Raw genomic sequence first — 8,422 nt, 5'->3', positions numbered from 1 at the left:
TCTCTATATATATATATAATCCATGCTGGGAAAGGGAATTAGGTTCATGCATTTAAAACCTTTAACTTGGGGTTTGTGTAGCTTTAGTGTCATAATCCACCTATGGGCTATATGGGTCCAGTGTTACCCCCTCAACAGGCCTCAATGCCTATCATAGGGATAGGGGATTCCCATTTACCCTTTTCCCTCCATGAAAAATATATACAACTATAAACTTATGGGATTCCCATTTACCCTACAAGTATAAGGTTCCCATGACCAACCCTTATGTCTGTAATCATGAGTTTTCGGTGTCTGTCCATAGGACTCACACCTTCACAGTAAGCTATCACAACCATCTATTATTGCCCAATTAAAACCAATAGCACATATCCAAACACCAATTCCATAAGTTATTACCAAGGATTTATGAAGTAATATCGTCATACCGACTATAGCTTTCAAGAAATATCATTAGCCAATACTTAGGGGATATCCATATACCTAACATGATTTGCAATTAAACCAATACCATGGCCACCAAGGCCTTACCAAATCATTTTAAACCATTTAGGTTCCATTACAATATTATGCAATGCAATAGTTTTAATAAAAGTCAAACTATGTGACAAAACCCTTCTCATAGGCATTTTAACAAACATATTGAGGGCATAGAGTTTCCAAAACCAAAACCAAGAATAAATTGACCATTCCCATGAATCATCATGTTTAATTCCACAATTTTAACATGTAAACCATAAGAAAAACATGGGAAAACAATATTCATCCATTAACAACCAAAACCCCCAACATATACCAAACAATACCCATTATTAAATCATGAAAACCATTCACTAATACATGAATTTAGTTGAACTAACAATGAGGGAGGATTAACATGTATTATATACAAAGAGTACGGATAGAAGCTACTCTTGAGAGCCTTAATATTCCACCTTGAAGGAAACCCTAGACTTTTCTTAACCCAAGAACCTTGAGAGAGATTTGAGAGGGTTTTGATCTTTCCAAGTTATGAATAAGTTACCAATTAATGTTATAAGACATGGTTCTTAAGGGTTTTGGTGTGGGAAATGTCTAAAATATCCACAACTTAAAAGAAAAAAAATATACGCAGGAGGGTACAGCCACACCACCAAAACCGTACCCACAACATACGAGTGGTACCCACCACTCGTACCTAGGTAGCAACTTAGACCCCAACACTATCCAACATATGAGTTTATGGCCTAACTCGTATCCAATAATACGACGAATACCATAGAATCATACCCAAGGTAGTTGTAATACCCCGTACTTTTCCTCATCCAGTTCATCTAATAGTGCATGCATAAGAGGTTTAGAACCTAAAAATTTCATTAAGTGTTGGGGGACTTAGTCTCATTTTTTACCTTTGAACTTTGAGAAATTTTAAGTTGACCTTACAGACTCCAAAAAGATGGTTTTTGAGTTAATTCATGTTCAGGGGTGTAAGGAGTATGTCTCGAATAAGTTTCAGATTTTTTGGATGAGTATTGGGTGACGTTAGGATTTTTATTCCAGAACCTCACATGATCGTGGCGCGTCGTGGTGGTATAGCAATGAGGCCCTTACCACATCACAATAAAGGTGTATTCATCTATTTCTTGATTCATGATTTAAATGCATATTTCATGACCTTTATCCTTGTGTGTGAAGTGATTATTAGGTGAAGAATGTTCATAAAAATCACTTAGAGACAAGTTGAGTTAAGAACATTATATTCGTCCAAAGTTTGGTGTTTGAATCTATAAGGGTAAACTTTGAAAATCTATAAATTTTTATGTGTGAGGAGTTTTTCAGCTCAACACCCATCAAATTATAGATAATTGAGTTAGCTTTCGAACAATACCAATTTTGCCTTAATCCGATACCCGAGTGAAAAGTTATGATCATTTTCGTCAGAACTAGTAAGTCATCGCGATTATACCGTATCATGATGATCCTTCAAAATGCAATCCGGCTACGAATTTAAATGTATAAGGGGCAGTTACATCTTTTTCCCTTAAGCCAAGTCGTATATGCACAAGTTAAGACATCCTTTAGGGCATTATTTGCCCATTATCCTTTATATTTCTCTCCAAGAATCCCTAATCTAATCCAAAGAAATTTCAAGATTATTATTGTTGAGCATGAAGTTTATTGTGATTTGACATAATTTTTAAGCATAGGTTATAAGCTCTAAGTTTAAGTCTTAATATTTCAAGAAAGATGATGTTTAAGCATTCTTTCATAAGTATGTATTTAGATTTTACGCTAGATTTTATCTTTTAATCCTCACCTAAGTTATGAAATCCACATATTTAGTTTTGATTACAATTTAAAACAAACAGATGCAAAACTGGTTTTCATTACAAACCTTTATGCTATTTTAAGGTGTATTTACTACAGAATGAGCATATAAGTAAGGGAGTAGTATTTAGCACCGAGTTGAGTATGTGTGTCAGTTCACATAACCCAGATCTATAAGCCAACGTAGGTTCAGATTATTCCCCATTTATATAGATGTAGATACAGATTGTGATTAGTTAGCTTAGGTCCTACTCCTTGGACAAAGTATGATAGGTCTCCTCAACATGAGAGTTTTCCTACAAGAGAACTAGACATTGGACACCTAATAGATCACATGGTGTATATCAGTTAGAAGATCCTCCCTAAGTCCTAAGATAGAATAAGAGAACAGCTTTTAGAAACTAAGTGTAAAGACTCATAATTTTATTCAAATATTGTTTTACATAAGACATTAGCTATGATATTTCATCTTTCAGTTTACATATGATAAAGGTGAGTATTTTACGCTTAGCCTGCATGATTTGAAAGTATACTCAACTTCAGTCCTACTCATTCCACTAATAGAAAAAGTAAACAACTTTTAGAACTAAGTGTTATGGATCACAAAGTTTGCCATTATGTTTTACTACTCATGTTTATGAATTTACAGCTTTGTTTTATTCAAGCCAAGGTGAGTCATTTACACTTAGCATGCATTATTTTAAAGTTTGTGAATATATTCAGCTATTATTTTACTTGTGCATTCACCCCACGTGCTCAGTACATTTCAAAAGTGCTAAACCACATATACGTCTATGTGCTACATTGTCTCATAATATAGGTACCATTTATAGCATACACATCTTAATCAAACAACTTACAATTTCCAGTTAGCAGGTGATGAGTTATTTTAATTCAAGGACTCAAGTCAACTTTAGCTTTGAGTAGTATCTTATTTTCATTATTCAGTCATATTGATTTGGGATATTTGGGAGTCATGTCCTAACTAACTATAGTCAATACTAGTAGAGGCTTCATAGATAGTCAGTAGAGTTAATGTATTTGATTCCAGTTTTGTTGTGTATAAGCAAAGTTGTAATTATTTTAATATAATGATCATATTCAAAAAGAGTTACCTTCTACTTATTTTCATTCAGTTTTATTTATTTATGTAGTTGCTCATGAGTTATGCTAGTATAAGGGTTAGCTTGGGATCACTTATGGTCCTAGGCATCTTGTGATGTCTAGGGGGTAGCCTCGGGACGTTACAGTATCCTACCAAGAGCATCACACATTGATCAACATACGAGTGGCTTTCCTTATTCATATTATCTCCATACGAATCATATGGTGTCCATATGTATCTCGGACAGTAACCAACTAGCATCACACTAATTAATATATGACCAAGGCCCCTAAACAGTATCCATGTCATATGACAAGTACCCTTAAGTCATATGATGTCTAAAAGCTTAAATTCAAGAAACTTTCTAAAAGCCAAGGTGTTTCAATTCTCCCCCACTTGGATCATTCGTCCTTGAATGATGGAACAAGGTAGTACAAGCACGCCTTACACCCACCACCCCAACTCTAACCTTCAACTAAGTTAGAAAACAAAGATGCAAGGAAGTCAATCTTTTCTTTAACAAAGTTTGAAAGCAAAAGTATGATGAAGAACACATACCTTCCGCATGAATTTTCAAAGCAGAAAACTGGAACAGATATTTGGACTTCATGTCTTCTTTTGCTTCCCAAGTAGCTTCTTCAAACTTATGGTTCCTTCAAAGAACCTTGACTGAAGATACATCCTTGGTACGCAATTAATGAACCTGCCGATCAAAGATCTCAACTGGGACCTCTTCATAAGACAAAGAATCCAAAATACCAATATCCTTGATAGGAATGATTTGAGATGGATCACCCATACACTTTCTCAACATAGAAACATAGAACACCGGATGAATGGAACTCAAACTAGAAGGCAACTCCAACTTATATGCAATATTACCAACCCTCTTCAAAACCAAGTATGGACCAACATACTGGCGACTGAGTTTCCCTTTCTTCCCAAACTGCGTCACTCCCTTCATAGGATACACCTTTAGGAACACCTTATCCCCAACCGCAAACTCTTACTCTCTCCATCTCACATCTGTATAGTACTTTTGGTGACTTTTGGAAGCGTTAAGTCTATCCCTAATCACCTTCACCTTCTCCATGTATTGGTGAACCTAATCCGAGCTAAACATTTTCGCCTCATCAACGTCAAACCACCCAATAGGAGATCTACACCTCCTAACATACAAGGACTCAAATGGAGCCATCCCAATGCTAGAGTGGTAGCTATTATTAAAAGAAAACTCCAATAAAGGTAAATGCTCAACCCAACTACCATCATAGTTAATCACACAAGAATGAAGCATGTCCTCCAATGTCTGAATAATCCTTTCTGCCTGCCCATCATATTACGGGTTGAAAGCAGTACTTATACTAACCTTAGTCCCAAACCCTTTCTGAAATAATTGCTAAAAGTATGATATAACATGTGTACCATGACTTGAGATGATAGAAAATGATACCTCATGCATCTTAACAATCTCATGAAGATACAACCTCGCATAATCCTCAGCCGAGAAGTCAGTCCTCACTGGCAAAAAGTGAGCTGACTTTGTCATCCTATCCACAATGACCCAAATTGAATTAAATTGATTTTGAGATCGAGGAAGACTGGTAACAAAATCCATGTTGATTACCTCCCATTTCCATTCAGGCAATTCAATTTCTTGATACAAATCTCTGGGCCTCATGTGCTTAACCTTTGTTATTGACACACCATGCTCTTGGCCACAAAATTAGCCATATATTTCTTCATATTGTTCCACCAATACATCTCCTTAAGGTCATGATACATTTTAGTCAAACCAGGATGAATGACATAGCACTACTCATGTGCCTCAGCCTAGATCCTCTCCCTCAAATCATCAATGTCAGGAAAACATAATCTCCCTTGGTATCGCAAAGCACCATCACCACTGATATCAAAGACCATCACCCTCTGCCCACTAACATCACCCTTGATCCTCATCAGGATAGGATCTTCTCCTTAATATCAGTACCAAGAGATGACTGAGCCACTGTCTAAACAAACACTCCACCATTCTTAAAGTCTAAGAGACGAACTCTAAGGTTAGACAAACGTTGAATGTCCTTCACCAACTCTCGCTTCTCCTTATCCACATGAGCTGGAATTCCCATGGATAAATTACTACGAGCATCAATAAACATATTATCTTTACCTGGATGGTAGTAAAGACTCATGTCATAATCCTTGAGAAGTTTAAGACATCTCTTTTTCCTAAGGTTAAGCTCTTTCTGAGTAAACATATACTGTAGGCTTTTATGATCAGAGAAGAAAGCCATATGCAGTCAATACAAATAGCAACGCCATATTTTCAATGCAAACATCATAGCTAGCAATTCCAAATCATGAGTTGGATAACTCCTCTCATGCACCTTCAACTGCCTAGAGGCATAAGCTATCACCTTACCATGTTGCATCAAAATGCACTCAAGCCCCACACGAGATGCATCATAATAGACCATAAAACCCATCAGTGCCTTTAGACAAAGTTAAAACCAGAGCCAAAGTTAGCTTATCCTTTAGATTTTTGAAACTACCCTTACAAGCATCAGACTACAAGAACTGTACCTTGTTCTAAGTCAACTTAGTTAATGGGACAGCTATAGTATAAAAACTCTTTACGAACCTCCTATAATAACTAGCTAAACATAAGAAGCTCCGAATATCAGTTGGAGTCGTGGGTGTAGGACACTTCTTAACCACTATAACCTTCTGTGAATCTACGATGATCCCTTTACTAGAAATGATATGGACCAGAAAAGTGACATCGTTCAACCAGAATTCACTTTTTAAAAACTTAGCATACAACTTCTTCTCCTTTAAGGTCTGCTACACAACACAGAGGTGATCGGTATAATCCACCCCACTCTTAAGTACGCCAAAATGTCATCTATGAAGGCAATGATAAACAGATCAAAAAACTAACAAAGACCATATTCATAAAATCTATGAAAACCGTTAGGGTATTGGTCAACCCAAAAGACAACCAAACACTCAAAATGCCTATACCAGGTATGAATACAGTATTAGGGATGTCCACCTCCCTAACCTTAAGCTGATGATACTTGGATCGAAGATCTATCTTGGAGAAAAACTTAGCATCCTGCAACTGATCAAACAAGCCATCTATCCCTGGGAGAGGATACTTGTTCTTTACTGTTACCTTATTCAACTACCGGTAATCAATACACAATAGAAAAGAACCGTCCTTTTTACACATGAATAACACTGGTGCACCCCACGGGGATAAAATAGGATGGAGGAAGCTCTTATCTAAAATATCCTTTAATTGTTCCTTAAGCTACTTCAACTCAGCTGAAGCCATTCTATACAGAGGAATAAAATTCAGATGATTGTTCAGAGCAAGATAAATCCTAAACTCAATATCCCTATCTAAAGGAACACCAGGAAGGTCATAAGGAAGACCTCAGGAAATTCATTCACCACTAGAATGAAATGCAAAGAAGGACCCTCTGAGTTAGAATCTTTAATCCAGACTAGATGATAGAGACACCCCTTGGAGATTAATCTCTGAGCTCTAAGATATGATATAAACCAACCCTTAGGAGATAGGGAACCATCCTTCCACTTAATAACTGGCTCATTAAGGAATTTAAAAACAACCTTACAGGTCCGACAGTCTAGAGAAGCATAGCACGAATGCAACCAATCCATCCCCAATATGACATCAAAATTCACCATATTTAATTCAAACAAATCCACCAAATTTTCATTATTACCAACATATACCACACCCCCATAGACTCTTTTAGCAATCATAGAGTCACCTATCAGGGTAGAAATAGAAAAAGAGTCCAAAACACACTCCAAACCATAACTGAGATGTACAACCACTAATCGAGTCACATAAAATAGATTGGGGCCCAAATTAAGTGATAGTACGCATCACAAGAGAAGAGTTTCGACGTACCAGTCATGACATCAGGTGATGCCTCAGACTCCTGTAGGGTAGTAAGCACATAAAAATAGTTCTGACTAGTGCCAGAGCGAGATAGTGCACCTTTTGATGCCAAAATTAAAGAAGATGCAATAGGAACCTTGTTTGAACAAGAGGCAATCTTACCAAAAGGACATTTTCTAAGCATATTCCCTGGCTAACCATAGTTGAAGCACCTGTTCCTCCCCTCATCATAGAAACCCCAACATAAATGACCATAAAATCTTTAAGGAGGATATGATGAAGCTGAATGAGCCCTACTAGCCTGAGATTGGGCACCCTGCACCCTAAAGTTTTCACCATCATGGAAATACCTATCACCCAACGACTTTGGGCAGGGATTACTAGCTGTCGATTAAGATCTAGAATTTCCCTACTTCTTCTTGGGACACTTAGCACCATCCCTTCCACTCTTCTCTTATCCACCACCCTACTTATAAAACCTAAACTTCTTTCTCTACCTCTCCCCTAACTTAGTCTGCTTATTTTTCTCTTTATCTACCTATTCTATGTATATCACTAGCCTAGAGATATGTATGTCCTTGATTAAATAGATATTCTTACTCTCAAGAATTAATTCACTAGATAATCACGATGCGAACTTCTTCATCCTTGTCCTCATACCAAAAACCAACTCCAAGCATACCGTGATCACTGGTGAAATTTCAAGGCATACTCCTTGACTGATATATCATCCTACTTTAGATTAAAAACTCTTCTGCTTTTGTTTCCTTCAACTCCTGAGGAAAGAAGCAGTCCAGGAAAGATTTAGAAAAATCCTTCCACAGGGATGACTCAGCATAATTACCCCTTGGTTATTCCCGTTCCTTGTACTATTGGTATGCCACATCCTTTGGCTGGTAGATGTAAAACTCTACACCCTTTATATTCTTGGCATGCATTACTCAGAAAATCTTTTCTATTTTATCCAGAAAAATTAAGGATCCTTCTCTAGATTAACACCTATAAAGGTTGGAGGGTTCAACCTCATGAATTGGACAACCCTTATTGCCTCAAAAGATGGAGTGAAAGGAACA

The sequence above is a fragment of the Capsicum annuum genome, unplaced genomic scaffold (assembly GCF_002878395.1).
Source record: "Capsicum annuum cultivar UCD-10X-F1 unplaced genomic scaffold, UCD10Xv1.1 ctg4806, whole genome shotgun sequence".
In the NCBI taxonomy this organism is placed as follows: domain Eukaryota; kingdom Viridiplantae; phylum Streptophyta; class Magnoliopsida; order Solanales; family Solanaceae; genus Capsicum; species Capsicum annuum.
The sequence above is the reverse complement of the archived record's forward strand: the minus strand, read 5'-3'. Positions refer to the sequence as shown.